The sequence below is a fragment of the Crinia signifera genome, chromosome 19, assembly GCF_055691185.1.
Source record: "Crinia signifera chromosome 19, ASM5569118v1, whole genome shotgun sequence".
Lineage (NCBI taxonomy): Eukaryota > Metazoa > Chordata > Amphibia > Anura > Myobatrachidae > Crinia > Crinia signifera.
In genome coordinates, this window is record NC_139226.1 from 115,896,398 (window position 1) to 115,917,836 (window position 21,439).

At 49.3% G+C, this 21,439-nt stretch overlaps 1 long non-coding RNA gene across 1 annotated transcript; it reads right to left on the reverse strand.

Moving 5' to 3' along the window:
* Positions 1-5,900: 5,900 nt before the first annotated feature.
* On the reverse strand, positions 5,901-20,655 carry LOC146042922 (uncharacterized). Its single transcript, XR_014464060.1, has 4 exons — positions 20,507-20,655; positions 19,423-19,486; positions 12,123-12,186; positions 5,901-8,116 (listed from the first exon to the last, which is right to left on the reverse strand). It is a non-coding gene; the product is annotated as an uncharacterized LOC146042922 (long non-coding RNA).
* Between the last annotated feature and the right edge of the window lie 784 nt (positions 20,656-21,439).

Consider the following 21,439-nt stretch of genomic DNA (forward strand, 5'->3'; position numbering starts at 1 on the left):
TGGAGAGGATCAGGTAGGCAATTATGGTATAGCGGGGTATTTAGTATATGTTCATCTGGCTTCTGTGAAACTACACATCCCAGCATGCCCTTCCACAATTTTGCAGTTACAGCAAAATAAAACTGTGGCAAGGCTTGCTGGACTGTTTAGTTCCACAAGGAAACATTAAATACCACTGATATAGTTTTAAAAGGCCAATGCTACAAATGTTAACATACATTATTTACATCAATAAATAAAAGAGTACCAGGGCAGTAACTACGGTGGTGAGGCTGGGGTACTGCACATAGCACAGAGAGCATGCCAGCGAAACCACTAAATCTGACCGCCACTGCTGTAATTCCATTAGGTCAAAATGCTCCGTTCCGGGACTTCCCTCTGACTTATATGATTGCCGTCACCTGTGTTGACGCACTTTCTTATAAATGAACTAGTTCAACACAGGTGACGGCAATCATAAATTAATAGGGTCATGTTGGAGGGTATGAAAGTGCCTAACAGAGACCTGATCACAGGGCAAACTTGCTCTCTAAATGGGCAAAACCATGTGCACTGTAGGTGGGGCAGATGTAACATGTGCAGAGAGAGTTAGATTTCGTTGAGTTATTTTGTTTCTATGCAGAGTAAATACTGTCTGTGTGGCACCCCAACCCAGGATGCCCAAACCCGATGCGGTGCTGAGGAAAGGTCCTGTAATGAGGACGGCATGGCATGACCCAGTCGTGACCTGGTTGCTAAACAACCACACTACCTGGCAGCGGGGAGAAGACAAGGGGCATGCTGAAGCTTTTCCCCAGGAGAAGAGGTGCGAAGAGAGGGGGGAGCCGGGTGACGGCAGTGGAGGTGATGACGATAGAAGGAGAAGGGTAAAGGTGCCCACACTCTAGAACGATTTTTTGGCTGATTTCCGATAAATCGGCCGATATACCGTCTGATGTTTACCAATAATCGGTCAAAAATCGGTCGATTTCGGTCCGATGCGCGCTCCCGTGGATCTTTTGCTAAATCTTCTGATCTTACGTGCTGCATGAAAGATCAGAAGATTTAACAAAAGATCCATAGGAACGCACATGGGATCTTGAGAAAAATCTTTGGTAAAGATGTGCGCTTACCTGAAATCTTTTGCCCAGGACGGAAAAAAGATTTCAAGGCTAATTTATGCGCACATCTTATGATCGCAGATCTTTCTAGTGTGTGGGCACCTTTAGAGAGAGGAGACACGTGCGGTCGGACGGAAGCACGTGAAGAGAAGGAGAAGAGAGTGCGGGGACCGGGTGCAGTGACTACACGCCGGGACTGGTGAGTCTGCGGTGGCAGCGGCAGGAACAGGATACACCCACCCAGCCAGCGGCAGCCGATGAACCGGAGGAGCGACTGAGTGCGGCAACTCCGCGGAGCCCGCACTAGTGTGCCCTCCGGGCGGAAGAAGAGGACCGGAGCAGGCAACCCACATGGGCGGTCCGACCACTGATGCAGCAGGTGGTGAGTGCAGGCATCACGGTGGGGAACAGCAGCCAAAAGCGGGACCCGCCGTTGGAGCATATGATGGGCATTAGCCTGCAACTGAGGCAGACCCAGGGTACCCTCTCACCTACTCACCCACATTGTTTACCCACACTGTCTGCCCACCAATACCTAGACTCCTAGTAACACCCATATTAACCCCTCCCAAACCCAGGGGCCCAACAGTGTTCACCAGTGTGCTAAAGAAGAGTGTCACTGGATACAGGGGAGAATTGGCAGTGACATATGGACACCCTGGCAACAGACTAAGCAAGCGACACAGCGAATCCCCAAACCAAGGAGCCCGTGTTTTTCCCCACCGGGGCACTGAAAAGGGGTTGTCACAGGACATAGCCCTAAAACTATTCCCCCACCAGCCTGTACAACCACTTGGATGGTGGTTGTACAGGCTGCCATCTTGTGGCCACAAACTATATGACAGGGACCCATTTCCCAACTAGCACTTGAGTACCTGGTACCGGTCATATTTACTGGGAGGAGACTTTGGAGGGTGCCAGCAACCCTTGGGCCCAAGTGGATCCACCCGGGGACTATAGCCATCCGAATATGCATGCAGGTCGTGTTTGATACCCTGTTGTATTTGTTATTCATGCATATACGATTGTTTTTTGTGTGAGGATTTTAGCCTATAGGGAGTTGTTGAGAATCGCTTGTGTTACTGACACTACCGAGTGAGAGTACGTATGTGAGGAAAAGGGGTGTATTAACCAACCCCAGTTACAGTTATCAGGGTAGATCCCCTCACTCTATAGTGGCACGAAACACGACTTAAGTTGTATTCAAATCTTTGTTTAATGATCTAGTAGCGAGACCCCGCCAGGCGGTGTGAAATGTAATACTATCAGTCAGCACTTTATTAAAGTAAACTAATCACATGCAAGATTAATTAGATTATTACCATTGCTGGTTACGGTTTGCCATTGTGATACTAAATAAAACTTAAGCAGCTGTACCTGATTGAACGTCTCGCTCTGGTGAATGAGGTGTTTTCCCTCCAACCAACGCGGTGAAGAATCTGGGTAACGTGACGGCTTCCAGCAACTAAGAAGGGAACCTATACTACCTCTAACCGTGCCCACCACATCTGCTTTATTTTCACACTGCAATTTATACCCCTTTCAGACAGAAAAACCCCAAAAACCCAGGTATTTCCCGGATACAAAAACCCGGGTAGAACTAGGCAGCAAGGGGCTGACCCCCTTTCACACAGGAGCAAAAACCCGGGTATTTCCCGTGTCGACCCCTTTCACACAGAAGCCGGATTTTTCCTGCAAAACTCTGTGTGTCATAAGAAAAGGACAGTTTTAAAGGCACGAAAAGTAAAGATCATGAAAAGTAGGAGGTGTCTGCTCACTGCATTGCATTAAACATTAAACATTGCATTAAACGGATCTCCTCATCTTTGCAATGTGCCATGGCCATTTAGTGCTGCGCTGCACGCCACTGCCACGACCGCTCAGCCAATCAGGGAAGCTGTGAAGATCAGCCAATCACGCAGCGCCATGCTGCACAGCCAATCAGCATGATTTTTCAGTAGTCGGGAGAAAAACACAGGTCGGACCCTTTCACACAGCCGCAAACACGTGTCTGACACGGGAAAAACCCAGGTAAATACCTGGGTCGAAGTCCCGGAACTTTAAACCCGTGTTGACCCTTTCAGACAGAAGAAAAACCCGGGTCGACACGGCAAGAGCAGGGAAATTCCCAGGTTTTTTTCCTGTCTGAAAGGGGTATTAGATTTTATTTTCAACACATCCCATCCAAATCTAAAGAGCGTCGGGGACCAGTGGCGAGGAGGCGGGGAGCTTTGTTGTATGGGGATGCACGCATCTTCTTCCGGCAGATGGCGGGGGCTGGCGATCCGACTGCCAGACCCCCGCTGAAAGAGACACACTCTATCTGTATCAACCCGTGACAAATCGCATGCAATTTATCTTACTGCAAACACTTGTACCATACAATTTATCTGATGGGCTGTACTACAGGGTGTTTGGGGGGCTGTACTACAGGGTGCTAGGGGGGCTGTACTACAGGGCATTAGGGTGACTGTACTACAGGGTGTTAGGTGGGCTGACCTAAATAGTGCTATTTCAAGCTAGGTACTTGTGTATTTTGGCGGCGCCCATCGCATCGCATACCATAACGCATACGATGGTATGCGATGCGACGCGATATCGTACGATACTGCACGATGGCATACAATTTTGAAATTGTATGCCATTGTACATGGCATACAATGCCATACGATGCGATGCGATTAAACATTGTATAAGCACCCTAATGGGTGCTTACAATGTTAAATGCACCCCCACGCCACCCCCCCACTATAAACATGAACCTGAAGCGTGGCGAGCGCAGCGAGCCCGTGAGGGGCGGCGGTACGCGTCCTACGACCTTTTCATACCCCCACTATCCACGTCGGCGTGGAGTTGAGAATAGAATAGTGTGGCGAGCGCAGCGAGCCACCGAGCCCGAAGCGTGGGGAGCGTAGCGGATACCCGTGAAGCCCACGAAGAAACGCGTTTACCTGTGAAGGTATCCGCGTGCGCTCGCCACGCTTCGGGCTCGGTGGCTCGCCACACTATTCTATTCTCAACTCCACGCCGACGTGGATAGTGGGGGTATGAAAAGGTCGTAGGACGCGTACCGCCGCCGCTCGCCACGCTTCGGGTTCACGTTTATAGTGGGGGGGTGGCGTATGGGTGCATTTAACATTGTAAGCACCCATTAGGGTGCTCAAAAGCACCCTTTAGGGTGCTTATACGATTTTTAATCGTATAGGGGGTCAAAATCGCATTGCATCGCATGCCATCGGGTACATGGCATGCGATGCGATACGTTCATCGTACGACGGACATCGGGGGCGCCGCCAAAATACACAAGTACCTCAAGCTATGTAGAAGAGGCTAGTAGCTCCCTACCTATGGGGCCAATTTAGACGCATTCGGTCAGTCTGAAAATTTACAGTCTGACGGATTATCGGTCAGCCACGCATGAGCACGAACCCAGCGAAAACACAGGCATTGTCCGGGCATTGGGAGGGAGGGCCGCTGACATCAGGGCCATCACCGCGCCGTAAATACGAACCTGGAAATATGGCAGCTTATTAAATGTGCTGTATTCTCCATTCGTATTCTCGGCTAATCCCGGTCGTAACCGTTCGCACTCGGGATCAACCGTAATCGTCCTTTTTAATAAGTCTCCTCCGTACTGCTGAATTTGGCTGGTAATTCAGCAGAAAATATGACTGGAAAATACTCATTTTCCAGGAATATTGGTCAGATCAGTCAGATCCGTGAAGGCTTCTGTGGAATAAAACCGGTCCTGGTTACAGGAATACTGCTGGGGTTTCCCTGTATTTCAATAACCAACACCAGGCTCTTGGCCCAGTCCTGGTTCCCAAAATACATTCTCATGCTGCAAATTCTACTATGGGCTTCTCTCCACCGCAGTCTTTGAGGGATCCGTCACAGATCCCTCCCAGCATGCATCACGGTCCGAGCCATCAGTCTGCACATGCACAGATGGACTCCCGAGTCCAGCACCAGAGCCACTTTGCAAAGGACATCTGTTATCGCAAGTGCTGCGGAGCGGCGGATGTTTCCGTGGAGGGGCAATGAGGACCCGATTTATGGCACCATCCTGGCCATTCCGGGAGGGTAGGCAACCCTGAGGTAGTCTGATCCCATCAAAAGCACTTGGCCATTTCATTCACGTACGGCCTGATTCAGACCTGACCACAGGTCCACTGAAGAACAGACTCCCTGTTATTATGAATCTGCAGCTGCGTAAGGTACGGAGAACAGAACAGCTTTACAATCTCGCCCGCAGCTCTGTGTCACTTCTGGTTCCATCTGCAGCCTCAACCAGCAATCCACTGAGAGCACCAGCTCTGTCCTCAGACATCATCGATTATGTGCCCTGCGCTGACACGGGTGGAAGAAGCAGAGGCATTAATCCCACAGGCATTAGCATGAACCCCGGAGACAGTACACAGCCAGCAGCCACACTTTGGGCCAGATTCTCTAAGCTTCAAAAGTGATAAACAGACAGCCAATCAGCACTTACCTGCCATGTCACAGGCTGTGTTTGAAAAACAGGAGCTGATTGGCTGGTTGTATATCACTCTCTATTTTATCACTTTTGAAGCTTAGAGAATCTGTCCCACAGAGACACGATTCCTGACCACACGCTACTCCTTCATATAAGGACATACATACCGCTCACTTCCACTCGTAAGTACTGTGGATATTTGAAATTGAGAACAGGGGGTACTCTCCCATACCCCTAATCAAGGGGTACGGAAACCGCTGGGCTAGATGTATGAGGACACATTTGTATGTAAGTACATGTTAATAATACATTCTGAAAACATATACAGTCTAAGTAGAAACAGATTTTATTTATAAAATCACAATAAGGTTTAAAAATATATATTTTTCAGAAAAAAGAGACAAGTTGTGGCAAACACAGTACGAGGAACATCCAATAAGCAGTTTATAAAATACCGTAATGCACCCATGTAAATAAACCTGGCAGTATTTTGTAAAGAATGCTTTACATTATCTTATTACAGTTATTACAGCATATGATCCAGCATATGGTCTACGTTGTACGCTCTGACTGTTTACATTGAGAGTTTTTGCCGAAAAAAAAAGAAAAAAGTTTAATCAAACAGTACAGTACAGCATATGGGACCTGTCATTTTTGTCACAGTTATAAGAATGATTTTATATGTCTGCATTGAACTAAAACAACTGAAAGGGAAGACAGTTACGAGCCAAAAGGACTGTGGGGACGCAGAAAGATTTCCAAAAGCTGGACAGATTGCTTTACATTGACAACCCATGCACAATCCTGTTAATACTGCTAAGGCAAATAGTAATTAAAAAAATTGGTACTTAGGAACAAAAAAAATATAGGACATGTACAGTATATGTGTCAAATTGTTTTCTTCCATATTTTTTTAAACAACATATTTTAAAAACTTTACTTGATATTGTGAAATAAAAATTGGGTGCAACTGTTGCAAACGGATTCCCCAGGATTTGCAGAGCATCAAAATGTTATCTTTTTTCCAATATAAGAGAAATGTTACAATAGACATTAAGGGGAGTATTCAATGTCAGGTAATGACTGTCGTGACCCTGTCCCATTCTCGGCACGCTCGACGCTCATCTCGCAGGCGGGATTTAATGTCCCACCTGCCGAGTGCCGAGAAGGGGGCATGGAATTGAGAAGCGACCAGGAATCGGCGAACTGCGGGCTGGAAACTCGTCAATTCCCTTCTCGGCAGAACGATCCCGACTGCTTGTGAAGTCTGGCTCGTTCTGCCGAGATCCCCTGTTCAATGCTGTCAAGGAAGACAGCATTGAATAGGGTCGGGAATGGCTGCGGGTGAGAGTGCATATTCCCCTTAGGGGTATATTTACTAAAGGGCGAGATTATAGAGGTGGAGATGTTGCCCATAGCAACCAATGATATTCTACTTATTTATCTAGCACCTTCTAGAAGAAATCTGATTGGTTGCTCTGGGGAACAATTTCACCTCTATAAAACCTGCACATTAGTAAATATATTATTAAATATATTTAAGTACTAAGGACTACACATTAGTTAATATACCCTTTAGGCAGGGGAGGTCCCAGAGGAGAGGCTACAGCACTTTTCAAAATTCCCACACCAATTACCACCAACTGTCATTCCAAATTGGGTCACTGGAGGAGGGTGTGCTTCCCCTAATTGAAATTTGAACTGTGCAGCAGTCCCACCTCTGGAGCCGCCACTGCCTTTAGGGTACATTATTTTGGTTCCTACTATACGGAACAGATGGGATTTCAGCGAGTCTGACGCAAATATAAAGTAGCAACAAGTTATAGGGTTGAACTAGCCTTATAGTTGTGTGAGTAAGCTCAAATAAACTTTCTTAGAATTAGAACTGAACTAAACATGTAGAAGAAGCCGGTGAATATAAGTAAAGTGGTAACCCATGGTGGTTCACAGCATGAAGAAAACGTGCAGCATTATATTTGTCTCATTTTCAGCATTTGTCTTCATAACTATTAATACTTTTTATACATTTCAACCAATTCAATCAGAGATTCATTTTGCCCGTATGGGGCTTTTTCAATTCCAACCACCTTGATCCTTAGGGGATCCCAAACACAATCTTCTTCTAATCCACTTTCAACCATACCGCAGTGCGGAGGTACCCAGGCCGTGTCATACCCAGCGTCATGCCATGTTTTCTGCAAACGATGGTTTTGTTTATCAATCCTGATCACTTTGCCTACGTTCACTCTTAGTTTTAAAATAACTTGCTTCATTTTATTCCCGAGTGGGTACGCAGCGGCCTTGTCTATATTTCTGCTAACATAGACTCCTTCTCCTAACATATTGCCATGTTTTGGGGATCTTTGGAAACCAGACTGAATGATTTTTATTGCGGACTCCAAATGGGTGCCATGGTACATCACATAGATTTTGCCATCTTCTGGCGGGGCAGCAGTAAGAAGTAGGACTTCAGCAAAGTTAGGCAAGGTCTCCTCTCTCCAAATGTCTCCATAGTTACCATAGTTATAGGCCATTTCTCCTAAGAAAGAAAAGACATATGTTTTTCACTATTAAATGGTGACAATACGATAGATAGATAGATAGATAGATAGATAGATAGATAGATAGATACACTATTTAAAATGATGGCTTCCACAATGTACTTTCACTTTAAACTGTGACAGTTTTTAATTTCACTTTTGGCTGTGACAGTTTTAAGCTTACAAGCTCTCCACCCCACCCCCAATCTGGTCCTACCTCCAATCTCTGTCTTCACAGCTCCCTCTCCATGCAAAAATTGCTTTTACTTTCTGTTATGACATCTTTTAGCACACAAAGGAATAATTTGGTCCATCAAGGGGGATAGATAGATAGATAGATAGATAGATAGATAGATAGATAGATAGATAGATAGATAGAAATTTAAACTGGGAAATCCTGTGCCTAATTTTCCACAGTATATAAACAGGAGGACACAAAACATATTGGAAATTGGCCAAAATGGAATAGAATTGTGTTATATTGGCCCCACACCTCCCCATGTACCATGACCACTACGGCGTGGTGAGAGAATATAATAGTGTGCCGGAAGCCTGGCAGCGCGCCATGCAAGGGGACGCCATAAACTTTGACGGTGCACATGTTAACTTTGCTGACATTTGGAACAAAAATCAGTGTAGACTCATGTCAATCTTTTGTCTGTCGACCTCCTCATTGTCAACTTAATGTTTGTGTCAACCTTTCAACCACGTCAACCTATTGCATGTGTCCACCTAAGCCATGTCGACCTTCAGTGGTCGATCAATGCATGGAGACCGAATATGGGTGGACTAGGGATGCCAATCCCGGGGGATTTTTTCAATCCCGGGAATCGGGATTTAAAAATGCTCAATCCCGGGATTCCCGGGATTGGCATCCCTAAAAGAATATTGCCGCTGTACCCCCACATAATTTACGTTTTTTGGAGCTGTGGAGGGGGGCAGGCGGCAGAGGTGCAGGGGCAGGCGGCAGTGGTGTGGGGGCAGGCGGCAGAGGTGCAGGCGGCAGAGGTGCAGGGGCAGGCGGCAGTGGTGCAGGGGCAGGCGGCAGTGGTGTGGGGGCATGCGGCAGAGGTGCGGGGGCAGGCGGCAGAGGTGCGGGGTCAGGCGGCAGTGGTGTGGGGGCATGCGGCAGAGGTGCGGGGGCAGGCGGCAGAGGTGCGGGGTCAGGCGGCAGTGGTGTGGGGGCAGGCGGCAGAGGTGCAGGCGGCAGAGGTGCAGGGGCAGGCGGCAGTGGTGCAGGGGCAGGCGGCAGTGGTGTGGGGGCATGCGGCAGAGGTGCGGGGGCAGGCGGCAGAGGTGCGGGGTCAGGCGGCAGTGGTGTGGGGGCAGGCGGCAGAGGTGCAGGCGGCAGAGGTGCAGGGGCAGGCGGCAGTGGTGCAGGGGCAGGCGGCAGTGGTGTGGGGGCATGCGGCAGAGGTGCGGGGGCAGGCGGCAGTGGTGTGGGGGCAGGCGGCAGAGGTGCAGGCGGCAGAGGTGCAGGGGCAGGCGGCAGTGGTGCAGGGGCATGCGGCAGAGGTGCGGGGGCAGGCGGCAATGGTGCAGGGGCAGGCGTCGGGAATGACGCGGCGGCTGGGAGGCGCGTCGGGTATGACGCGGGAGACGTCTTCCGGATGCTGAGGATGCCACGCCATTGACCTATGACCGAATCACGCTGCGCAGGCCACACACCGGGTCGGGAACAGCCGGGCAGCATCTGAGCGGCTGTTTAGACGGTGCCCGGCATTAGACTGCGCATGCGCAGTCTAATCCCGAAATCCCGGGATTGGATAGTCCAATCCCGGGATTGAAATCCCGGACATTTTTTGGCCAAATCCCGGGATCCCACCGATCCCGGGATTGGCCACCCTAGGGTGGACCCAATGACCCATACCTGTTTAACGTGACTGCAGCCAAGATGTATGAAGCACAACTGTATGTAGTGCAGGCAACAACTGCCAGCTGGGCTGTCCCTGACACAGACACATCTGATGCCGCCATGTCAAAGCCTTCTGCCAGTGGCTGCCGGAAGGTAATCTCCAGGCTCTGCACACCTGGCCAGCCCCTCTATTGGGGCTGCAGTGATCCTCCCCTCCTGTATGCCCATGCTACACTAAAGCTTTTTGTACATTTATCAACTAAAGGTGCCCATACATGTTACAATGATTGTATGCAATATCGCATCTATTATTGTATACAATATCGCATCTCATCTCATCGCAAAACCGAGATGCGATATTGCGCTAGACTGCGATTTCTTATGCATAAAACATACCGCAGCTCCCACGGCTATTCTATGTGGCTACGGTGGCACTGAGGGAGGCTGTAGCTGCTGCTACACTTGCGACTTGCTAGTTAACCTTGACTCTATCATTTTATTAACAAATCCAAAAATCTGTTAATTAAAAATATACTAAATCAGGTTTAAATAGCTATTTACAAATTTTTTCTCATACTTTTTTTGGTACTTGTTTCCTAGCAGGGCGCCCGTCGTAGGTGATCGCATACCTTAAGTTAAGGTATGCGATGGACGCGATTTCAGGACCACTCCCTGACAATTAAAATGGACCCGATTTTTCATTGTATACCCACCCTTATGGGTATTTTACATGACAAATGCCCCCCCCCCCCCCATTGTTAACGCCACCCCACGATGAAAGGCAACCCGAAGCGTGGCGAGCGCTATCCGCTATCCACGTCGGCGTGGAGCTGATTTTATATAGTGTGGTGAGTGCAGCGAGCCACCGAGCCCGAAGCGTGTCAAGCACCGCGAGGGGACGTGTAATACCTGTGAAGTAATGCGCGTCCCCTCGCGGGGATCGCTGCGCTCGCCACGCTTCGGGCTCGGTGGCTCGCTACGCTCGCCACACTATATAAAATCAACTCCACGCCGACGTGGATAGTGGGGGTATGAAAAGGTCGGAGGACGCGTACTGCCGCCCCTCGCGGGCTCGCTGCACTCGCCACGCTTCGCTCGCCACGCTTCGGGTTGCCGTTCATCGTGGGGTGGCGTTAACAATGGGGGGGGGGGGCATTTGACCCATCAGGGTTGGGAAACAATAAAAATTGGGGTCTGGGGGCCATTTAACATTGGGGCCAATGTAAAAATTGCGGCCATCGCGTCGATCGCATCGCGATCGCATGCGATTTGGTTGCATGCGATGCGATCAACGCGATTTCGGGGGGTCCCGATGGATACAATTTTTTCCGCTGGCGCCGTGCTAGGAAACAAGTACCATTTTTTTTTACATTTTTGGAACAATGTCAGCCAGTTAAGTGGTTAAACACTGGTGATGCTTAAATACAGCAACAGTAAACGACTGCTCATTTCATCATTTGTCACTTTACCAAAATACAGCACTGTTCTCATAGGGATTGTCAGATTGGCCCTTATTCTAGTTGACGCGGACGGATGTGTATTTTCGGACAGGAACCGAGTGTTCTTAGCCCCGCCTACCGTACGGATCGCTCACACAGTCCGAATGCGGTAAGGCGCCGAGCATACAAACCGCGAGTGGGTGTGAACACCTCCTCCATCTGTGGGAACCTCCCCCATCCTCTGATGGTCTCCGACCATCGAATGATGGACCGAGCGGTCAGACAGCTCCGAGTGCTCCAGACCACTCTGACATTTTTCTGTATGAAAGCAGGGATATGGGCGGCCAGCTGGCATCCGGCTATGTCAGCTGTCCGCCCCCCACACGTGCGTCACGGCCGCATTACCATACGTACGCCCAGTGTTTACATTGGAACGCCCATGAAACACAGGGCGTATGCATATGGTAATGAGCCCAAACAGCCCTTCACGCCCCTCTCCACCCCCTGTTCTGATGGTTCCGTACGATCGTTTTCTGCACGGACCTCACGCCGTGTTCGGATGTGCAAGGTGTTCGCACATACGCAGATACGCCTCTGCACATGCGCAAATACCAAACATCTGCCGTCCGACCGCACACGGAGCCGTCCGACTCAATCAGAATAAGGGCCATTATTTCTTCACATAAACAGCAGATTTGGAGATTACTGTACCTGGGATTGTGAAGATCCTTAATCACCGTTCCAGGTTCCACTAACAATGTCCTTTCTGCAGTCACTAAAACACATTACACACAGCCATTAGCAGCCAGAATTGCATTGTAATGCCGGCACAGAACAGCCTTGGGAAATCAAGTATACCAAATATACATGTATATACATTTATAGCAAATGCACCCACAAAATAATATATGTCTGATCACTAAAGCTTAGAGGTGATTTCACATTTAGCCAATCAGAAGCAGCTAGCTGTGCTGGCAACTATTATCATCATCATTATCACCATTTGTGTATATACAGTATAAGGGAGGGCAATCCCGGGATCGGCGGATCCCGGGATTTGGGCCCAAAAAACGGCGGGATTTGAATCCCGGGATTAAAGCTCCCAATCCCGGGATTCCGGGATTAGTACCCCATGTAAAATTCCCTTTTTTTTTTACAGCCAGGCAGCGCTGAGCACCTTAGTATAAGGCTCAGATGCTGCCCAGCTGACTGTTACTGACCAGGCTCAAAAAACAGTGAAAACCCCCATGTCGACCTTTTGACTGTTGACCTAGACCATGTTGACCTAATGCTTGTGTCGACCTAATGACATGTCAACCTTATCCTGTGTCGACCTTGTAGTATGTCGACCTAGTGGTGTCGACCTAATGACTGTTGAACAACCGACTGTATCCCAAAGACTGCATCTGGCTTTACTACAGCTGTCGTATTTCACCAGGGAGGGGGAAGGGGGGGGGGGGGGGTATGTATGTATGTATGTATGTGGAAGAGCCAAGACTATGGGCGGTATTCAATGTGAATACCGGCAACGTGCAGCAAATCCTGTTTAGGATTCGCTGCACATTCACCACTGCTCGCTGCGTTCCGGAGCCTCGCCGGCTCCGGTATTCAACGAGTCAGGGGCTCGCTGCCCCTGACCGGCGAATTTGAGCTCCTGCGGCGGACGCCGCAGGGAGCCTGAGGACGGTGGCAGGCAGGGAGATGGAAGTCTCCCTGCCTGCCCCAGAACGTTTGTGGGGGGGGAGGTGGGCTCCCCGGGTGCCAGGCAGCACAGGCTGCCCCCCGGGGGTGCCAGCAGGGGACCGGGTATATTCACTACACCCGATCATGCATATGTAATGATCGGGTGAAGTGAATATATGAATATGTAATGAGCGGCTCGGCTCCCGGCCCCCTGCTGGCTGCTCTGTGTAAAAAAAACAAAACAAAAAAAACAATTTTTTTTTTAAATTAAATATATATTCATGTGCTTACAGCACATGAATAAAAATAGCATGCCCCTCCTCAGAATAAAATTCCTGATTTTTTTACACCAAATGTAAAAAACAAAACACTTTATTTTAAAAGTTCACATTTCACTTCACCATAAAAAGATAGCGATTGCTACTCGGTGAATCATGGTGAAAAAAACCTTGAAATGTATTCGCCATCTGGACATTGAATAGGGTGATTCACCGTTTTAGTCAGTAATTCGCCGTACAGCACAAAATCGCCATAAAAAACTGGCGAATCAGCCTCATTGAATACCGCCCTATATTAGGTCTACATATATAAAGCTACCTCTTCCCTTCCCGATGCTAGCAGACACTGACCAGCACATGTGACACATACAGTACAAGCAGATCTTCATGTGCATGCAGATAGTGTGTTTGTGGACATAAGCAGTACAAAGTTCGGACTTATACTGTGTGCTGCACAAAGGGGCGCACAACCAACTAAGAATCAGGCCTAATATAGTTTAAATCTAAAAGGAATTTCTGACTCTATCTTGAGCACCCAAAGTTACAGAACACTGTACTACTTCCTATTCACTACTTTGTACAGCTAATACAGATAGCTCCTAGCGTGTACTTACAAGAGGCAGGAGAACGTGGAGTCTGCTGCTGTGTTCCAGGTGCTGCTGCTTTTTGCAAATTTCCAGCTAAGTTTCAGTTTCATTTCTTAAAACTCATGCAGTCTTTTTTCTTTTTTTTTTACCAGGAGGAGGTGTGGATAAGAAGAACACAGGAAGCCGTGCTGTGACAGTGTGTGTGCTCTGTGTGAGTGTGTGTGCTCTGTGTGTGTGTGTGTGCTCTGTGTGAGTGTGTGTGCTGTGTGTGTGCACGCTCTGTGTGTGTGTGTGTGTGTGCGCGCTCTGTGTGTGTTTAACTGGCCAGCACCACAAATAATGCTGTTACATTTGTACTTTATTATAATAGTGGGAATCTGGGCCTATACTAACAAATGCTATGTATATATGCTGTATACAGGGCCGGTGCTACCATTAGGCAGCCTTAGGCAGCTGCCTAGGGCGCCGGCAGTGAGGGGGCGGAACTAAAGGGATCAGCAAACTAATATGTCTCTGAAAGAGACTAAATTCTTTTACAACACCGGCAGGGGCATCGTAAAGGGGCAAGGGTCAGCATTTGGGAGAGGCGCTAACATAGGGTTGCAGAGAACCGCGCTGTGTGCATCCCTTTGTGCGCCCGCAGGCAACCCGGCACTGTCTGCGTGGCTGTCAGACGGAGGAGAGTCGAGCAGTCAGGGGAAATCCTGCTAGAGCACTCAGAGCACCTTTACAGCATCCGGACACCGCTACACAGACAGTGCCGGGTTGCCAGCGGGTGGACAAAAGAATGTACAGCACACAGCGCGACTCTCTGCAAACCCCGTGTTGGCGCTCCGGGGGTCAGAGACTTGGATGCTGCCGCGTTCCGGGCTAAGGGTAGGTGGAGGAGGGGCTTCCCTTCTCATTTCTATTCTCTCTCTCCATGTCTTCTCTTTTGTGACCGCCTGGTCCGGGGCTACTGCTGGGATTCTGGGAACATGCTGGGAACGTACTAGCTGCAGTTCCCAGTCAGTGCATACTGTCATCAGACTGGGGTGCAGGAATCATCAACAGGAGTAGGCTACTGTGGGCTGGTCACAGGATGGGAACCCTGAGTGCTGCAAATAGCGTGGTACGGCATATCTGTAAGAAATATATTGCAGATATGCTGTACCATGTACCCCCAAACCGCTGTCATTTTCATTTAGTTGTTTTTTATATTTTTTCAAGTCCCTGCCGCGACCTGATTTGTGGCTACTGCACATCAGCAGCGGGACCGGGCTATGTCTGTACCTGTGGCAGTAGCAGTTGGCAATGGAGGAGGGAGAGTCTCAGAACATTGACCTGCCTGAGCTGGAGGCAGGGTGAACGCTGGTGGGTTGTATAGGGGTTTTCAAGAGTAATGTTAGAGGCTCAAAAGTAGATTTTCGGGGGAGTAGGGGCGGCAAGCTAAAATTTTGCCTAGGGTGCATGAAAGCCTAGCACCGGCCCTGGCTGTATATATCTAGCAAGTATTATTATTAATTTATTTATTTACAGTTTCTTATATAGTGCTTACAATTGGAAACAAAACCGTATTCAACGTATTATATTCTTGGGGACCCACCAGATATACGAGGTCTCCTAGATGCTGGTTGGTGGGCTAGTATTTCTTGTCCAATAAATATACCAATAACCTTGACTATTGCTCAATATTAGATAGCAGTGCATATTGCTCTATTTCTTTATTTGTAGAACTACAAGTCCCAGCATGATAGTACCTCATGATCAGGGCCGTAACTAGGGGGGGGCTGGGGGGTCACGCGCACCGGGCGCTGGAGGTGGGGGCGCTGTGAGGTCCGGTGACAGGTAGCAGGGTTCCGGGGACTGGTGTAGACGCTGTAGCTGCATCTTACTTTGACTCCGTTCGTCTCCTACTAGTTCGGCTGCGGGAAGCGCTGATGACTTTGAAAAGACTTGCCGGACGCTGATTGGCTGAATTCAGCCAATCAGCGTCCGGCAAGTCTTTTTTTTAAGTCGTCAGCGCATCCCGCCGCCGCGCTAGTAGGAGACGGACGGAGTCAAAGTAAGATGCCGCTACAGCGGCTACACCATTCTTGCCTCACATGCTGCGGCGTGAAAGGAGGAGAGGAGGCTGAGCGAGGAAGCCCGGAGAGCAGGCGGCTGCACAGAGTAGACCGCGATCAGCCACACCCAGCTGTCCGCCGCCGCCCCACGTGACTCAGCCCGGCCATTCACAGCAGGACGCACATGGCTGAGTCGGACGGCGGGTCACTGGTGACAGCAGCAGCATGGGATGAGGAGGAGAAGGGCAGCAGCCGTGGCGGTGAGAGGACTGTGCGGGGAGGGGGGGTCTCCGGCGCCAGGGACAAGGCGGTCATTTGGTCCGGTCCCCCCGTCCCCCTTTCAGGGGAAGGGGGGGGGGCACCAAATGACTGCCTTGCCCCGGGCGCCGGAAACCCTAGTTTCGGCCCTGTCATGATACATGTGTGTAATTAGAGTGTGCATTTCAAGATCCCCCCCCCCATGTCTAAAGCAGGGTTGCCTACCCTCCTGGAATGACCGGGAGGGTCCCGGAAATCGGGTCCCCCTCCCGGCCCCCCGGAAAGGAGGGCAACCCTCCCGCATTGCCCTGCAACCACCAGCAGACCGGCTCTCGGCGGAGTGGTCCGTGGGTCAAATGACGCAATTGCGTCATTTTTGCCCTGCCGCCCGCAGTGCAATACATAAAATACCGGCATTGCACGGCGGGGCTAAATGACGCGATAACTCTACCCACGCCCCCAAAACAGGTCAGCCCGGTCGTGGCCCCGCCCCTATTTGCTCCTGATTTTGGCCCCGCCCCCTGTCATGCTGAGCTGGCTGCCCTCTCCCCAGGGCAGCAAGAAAGTCGGCAACCATGGTCTAAAGGTGCCCATACACGTTTAAATATGGGGTGGTGCGTTTGTACTTTATAATGTGCCATGCCATTTTGGCACTTGTAGGGGGATGTGATGCAATGCGATTCCCCTATATGTGCGGGTGCGATGCAATGCGATGCGGTATGATTTTAGTCATTAAGAAGTTGATAGCTACTAATGGACATCGCATCGCATGTACTCCTGTACTGATACGATACGATGAAGCACAAAAAGTACTGCATGCAGATACTTTTTGTGCTTTACAATATTGTACCTGCGGGGACGCGCATCGCATCCCCGCAGGTACACAGCGCGATTATCGCACATGAGAAGCGTTTTGTACTTTAAAAGTACAAAACACATGCGATAATCGGAACGTGTATGGGCACCTTAAGACTGAGCTGATCATCTTCCCACCCTACTTCATAACCTCACCTCCCACATTTTCACTATCTAATGATGGAACAACTATCTCCTCTAGCCCTCAAGTATGCTGCATTGGCGTTATTCTTGATGCTTCCTCTTCTTTTAAACCTCCCATCAGCACCTCTCACAGACCTGTCATTTTCACCTCAAACATTATTCCAGGATCAGAGCCTTTCTCACTCAGGGTGCTATGCAAAACAGAGGGGGTTTGCAGGTGCACTAAGCAATCATTACTGCTAACGGGTTGGGATCATTTGGTCTATTGCATTATGGTAGAAAGTCATTAGGTCGAATCCATTAGGTCGACATGCTAAAAGGTCGACATGATTCTAGGTCGACATGGGAAAAGGTCGACATGATTCTAGGTCGAAAGGTCATTAGTTCGACAGGTCATTAGTTCGACAAGGTCATTAGTTCGACATTGTCTATGTCGACATTCACAAGGTCGACATGGGGTTTTTCACTGTTTTTTTACCTGAATGTCAACACAGTCGACATGGACACAGTTTAAAGTGCACTGCATCCCCTCGCATCGCTCGCTGCGCTCGCTATGCGTCGGGCACGGTGCCTCGCTACGCTCGGCACACTATTTTATTCTCCCACCACGCCCTAGTGGATGGTAGGGCATGAAATACCGCCTGTCGGCACATGTTGGCTCAAAAAACTGAAAAACTCCATGTCGACCTTGTGAATGTCGACATAGACAATGTCGAACTAATGACCTTGTCGAACTAATGACCTGTCGAACTAATGACCTTTCGAACTAGAATCATGTCGACCTTTTCCCATGTCGACCTAGAGTCATGTCGACCTTTTAGCATGTCGACCTAATGGATTCGACCTAATGACTTTCTACCATAATGCAGTAGACCAAATGACCGCATCCCCTGCTAACATATATTCCTTTTATACTTCATTTCTGAGGATGTTAGCATACATTTGGCCAAATATATCTACCTGCTCACCACGTTAAGGTCTCCTCAATGCTCTACCCCCTCTGTTTTGCATATAACTAAAAATCTCAGCAAGGTAGCACCTCTCATTACAGGGTGTGCTGTCTAGGGCCCCCCTCTTTCCTCACTCAGGGTGCTACAAAGACCCTCATACACTCACTAGTCATCTCCAGATTGGCCGTGAAGTATACCTGTGAAGTAATGCGCGCTCGGCACGCTTCGGGCTCGGTGGCTCGCTGCACTCGCCACACTATATAAAATCAACTCCACGCCGACGTGGATAGTGGGGGTATGAAAAGGTCGGAGGACGCGTACCGCCGCCCCTCGCGGGCTCACTGCGCTCGATCAGCGCGATTTCGGGGGGTCCCGATGGATACAATTTTTAACGCTGGTGCCGTGCTAGGAAACAAGTACCATTTTTTTTACATTTTTGGAACAATGTCAGCCAGTTAAGTGGTTAAACACCGGTGATGCTTAAATACAGCAACAGAAAACCACTGCTCATTTCATCATTTGTCACTTTACCAAAATACAGCACTGTTCTCATAGGGATTGTCAGATTGGCCCTTATTCTAGTTGACGCGGACGGATTTGTATTTTCGGACAGGAACCGAGTGTTCTTAGCCCCGCCTAGCGTACGGATCGCTCACACAGTCCGAATGCGGTAAGACGCCAACCGAACGGACCGCGAGTGGATGTTTCATGTGAACACCTCCTCCATCTGTGGGGACCTCCCCCATCCTCAGATGGTCTCCGACCATCGAATGATGGACCGAGCGGTCAGGCAGCACCGAGTGCTCCAGACCACTCGGACATTTTTCCGTATGAAAGCAGGGATATGGGCGGGCAGCTGACATCCGGCTATGTCATATGTCCGCCCCCCACACGTGCGTCACGGCCGCATTACCATACGTATGCCCAGCGGTTTCATGGGAACGCCCATGAAACGCGGGGCGTACGCATATGGTAATGACCCCAAACAGCCCTTCACGCCCCTCTCCATCCCCTGTTCTGATAGTTCCGTACAATCGTTTTCTGCACGGACCTCACGCCGTGTTCGGATGTGCAAGGTGTTCGCACATACGCAGATACGCCTCCGCAAATACCAAACATCGGCCATCCGACCGCACACGGAGCCGTCCGACTCAATCAGAATAAGGGCCATTATTTCTTCACATAAACAGCAGATTCGGAGATTACTGTACCTGGGATTGTGAAGATCCTTAATCACCGTTCAAGGTTCCACTAACAATGTCCTTTCTGCAGTCACTAAAACACATTACACACAGCCATTAGCAGCCAGAATTGCATTGTAATGCCGGCACAGAACAGCCTTGGGAAAGCAAGTATACCAAATATACATGTATATACATTTATAGCAAATGCGCCCACAAAATAATATATGTCTGATCACTAAAGCTTAGAGGTGATTTCACATTTAGCCAATCAGAAGCAGCTAGCTGTGCTGGCAACTATTATCATCATCATTATCACCATTTGTGTATATACAGTATAAGGGAGGGCAGATCCCGGGATCGGCGGGATCCCGGGATTTGGGCCTAAAAACGGCGGGATTTGAATCCCGGGATTAAAGCTCCCAATTACGGGATTAGTACCCCGTATAAAATTCCCTTTTTTTTTTTTTTTACAGCCGGGCAGCGCTGAGCACCTTAGTATATGGCTCAGATGCTGCCCAGCTGACTGCTACTGACCAGGCTCAAAAAACAGTGAAAACCCCCATGTCGACCTTTTGACTGTTGACCTAGACCATGTTGACCTAATGCTTGTGTCGACCTAATGACATGTCAATCCTGTGTCGACCTTGTAGTATGTCGACCTAGTGGTGTCGACCTAATGACTGTTGAACAACCGACTGTATCCCAAAGACTGCATCTGGCTTTACTACAGCTGTCGTATTTCACCAGGGGGGGTATGTATGTATGTGGAAGAGCCAAGACTATATTAGGTCTACATATATAAAGCTACCTCTTCCCTTCCCGGTCCTAGCAGACGCTGACCAGCACATGTGACACATACAGTACAAGCAGATCTTCATGTGCATGCAGCTATTGTGTGTTTGTGGACATAAGCAGTACAAAGTTCGGACTTATACTGTGTGCTGCACAAAGGGACGCACAACCAACTAAGAATCAGGCCTTATGTAGTTTAAATCTAAAAGGAATTTCTGACTCTATCCTGAGCACCCAAAGGTTACAGAACACTGTACTACTTCCTAATCACTACTTTGTACAGCTAATACAGATACTGTAGCTCCTAGCGTGTACTTACAGGAGGCAGGAGAACGTGGAGTCTGCTGCTGTGTTCCAGGTGCTGCTGCTTTTTGCAAATTTCCAGCTAAGTTTCAGTTTCATTTCTTAAAACTCATGCAGTCTTTTTTTTTTTTTTACCAGGAGGAGGATAAGAAGAACACAGGAAGCGGTGCTGTGACAGTGTGTGTGCTGTGTGTGTGTGTGTGTGTGTGTGTGTGTTATGTGTGAGGCACAGTTGCCTACCCTCCATTCTGCAGGAGACTCCCTGAAATAGCAGCAATCTCCCTCTCCCTCATTAGTCTAGCAATCTCCCTCATGTCACCTAGCCCGCATTACACTGTTACATTTTTGGATAAAAAAAGGATGAGAGACAGATACATTTACATTGAATCATCAGCACCATTTCCCAGCACTTCACCAAGTATAGTAGCTCTTACTGACTGATTTGGGGATCATCTACATTTGGATACAAATCATTTTAAAAGATTCCCCTCAGATGTAGCAGTACACACCCACGCTTCTAGGTGCCACGTTCATAGGGTTACCACCCGTCCGGGATTACTCCGGACAGTCCGGTAATTAAGACCGGCGTCCGGAGTCCGGGCGGGTGGCTTTCCCGGACTATACATAGTCCGGGAATAACCCGCCCGCCGCCGCCGCCGCCCCCTCGTCTCCCCGCTCCCCCGCTGCCCTGCTCCCGTCCCCTCAAGTCTCCCCCGCTGTGTATGCGGGAGAGACGTGCTGCTGCGGTGCTGCATATGCTGCTGGACCGCTAGCCAATGGCCGCTCGCGGTCCAGCAGCCACCAGTTGATTGGCTGCTGGACCGCGAATGGCCATTGGCTAGCGGTCCAGCAGCGGGAGTTAGAAATGTTAAAATCATACAGCACAGCAGCACGTCTCTCCCGCGAATAAAGCGGGGGAGACGTGAGGGGACGGGCAGGCAGGCACAGG